At 32.7% G+C, this 1,730-nt stretch overlaps 1 non-coding gene across 1 annotated transcript; it reads right to left on the bottom strand.

Moving 5' to 3' along the window:
- Positions 1–731: 731 nt before the first annotated feature.
- On the bottom strand, positions 732–865 carry LOC111768955 (small nucleolar RNA SNORA22). The gene has a single exon (XR_002801634.1). It is a non-coding gene; the product is annotated as a small nucleolar RNA SNORA22 (small nucleolar RNA).
- Positions 866–1,730: the final 865 nt, after the last annotated feature.

Here is a 1,730-nt window from a genome sequence, read left to right as displayed (position 1 = left end):
TTCAGATTCGCTTCTTTCACTTAGCAATATGCATTTAAGAATCCGCCATGTCTTTTTGTGGATTGATAGTTCATATCTTTTTATTACTAATTAATATTCCATTTTATGGATGTATTGCATTTATGCATTCATATTTTGGAGGACATCTTGGTTGTTTGCAAGTTTGGGCAATTATAAATAAAGCTATTGTAGATAATTTTGTACAGATTTTTATGTAGACGTAAGTTTTCAACTCATTTGGGCAAATACTAAGGAGCATGATTGCTGGATCACATGGTAAGAGTGTGTTTAGTTTTATGAGAAACTGCCAAACTGTCATTCAAAGTGACTGTACCATTTTGTATTCCCATCACCCATGAATGAGAGTTCCTGTGTCTCCACATCCTCATTAACATTTGGTGTTGTCAGTGTTTTGAATTTTAGACATTCTCATAGGTGTATAATGGTATCTTATTGTGGTTTCAAGTGGCAAGTCCCTAATGACCTATGATGTTGAACATCTTTTTATGCTTTTTTCCACCTCTATATCTTCTTTGTTGAGGTGTCTGTTTAGAACTATTACCTACTGTTTAAAGGGGTTATTTTATTATTGTTCACTTTTAAGAGTTATTTGTATATTTTGAGTAAAAATACTTTATCAGACATGCATTTTGTGAAGATTTTCTCTTAGTCTGTGGTTTGCCTTTCATTCTTTTAAGGGTATCTTTTACAGAACAGAATTTTTTTTAATATAACGTGCTGACTTTCTGAATACACTTAAAAGGATAAATAGTCCTTTCAATGCAGAGGAAAAGAACAGATATTGCTCTAGCACAGATTCAAAACCAAGAGAACTATAAAGCACACTTGGGTGTTCACTGTGCAATAGAACAGAAATTTTTAATTTTTGTGAAGTCTGACATTAATTTTTTCTTTCATAGTATGTGCTTTTGGTGTTGTATCTAAGATGTCATAACCAAATCCAAGATCACCTAGATTTTCTCCTATTATCTTACAGGATTTTTGTAGTTTTGAATTTTACATTTAGACTTATGATTTATTTTGAGTTCGTTTTTGTACATGGTTGCATTTTGACATTCAAAAATTCATGCTGATATTGTATTTCAAATGCTCGTTTGCAGGAAAGCATAAAATTACCTCAGGGAAGCCTACTTGATTTAAGACAATTGAGAGAGTGTGTGTGATACTGGAAAGAGTAGAACAAGATTCTAGTTCTAAGAGGGCCATCTAACAGCCAAGTGACTCTCCTAGCCTCTGTTCTATCACATTTAAAGTAAGGACAACAACATGTGGTGAGCTTCCTCATATGTACTTTTGTAAGGATCAAATTACGTGAACCATAGGGAAGAATCTTATAAATGCTCAAGAGCAAGCAACAAAATCAAGAGGCATTAGTAGGATTCCTAAACTTCCTTTACTCAGCTAAACACAGAAATATTAGCGTTGAACTCAGGGCATATAACTGACAGCAGGGTAACCAAAACAGAAGCAATATACTAATGAATTCCAACTCACAATTGAAATATGTTGATAACTAAACTTAATGTCATGAAGGCCTTAAATCTATGTCTGTTATTGAAGATGAAGATAAATTAGTATGAAGTAATTATGACTTCAACATCTTTAAGCTACAGTCATATCTGATATGACAAGATTATACAGATACAATAGCTGAAGTGGAAATAGATGTAATTGGTGAAACTTACAAAATCAAGTGACTTTCATATAAT

Source organism: Equus caballus, chromosome 18 (assembly GCF_041296265.1).
Source record: "Equus caballus isolate H_3958 breed thoroughbred chromosome 18, TB-T2T, whole genome shotgun sequence".
NCBI lineage: Eukaryota > Metazoa > Chordata > Mammalia > Perissodactyla > Equidae > Equus > Equus caballus.
Note: the sequence above shows the minus strand (reverse complement) of the source record. Positions and strands in the feature narration are given on the sequence as shown.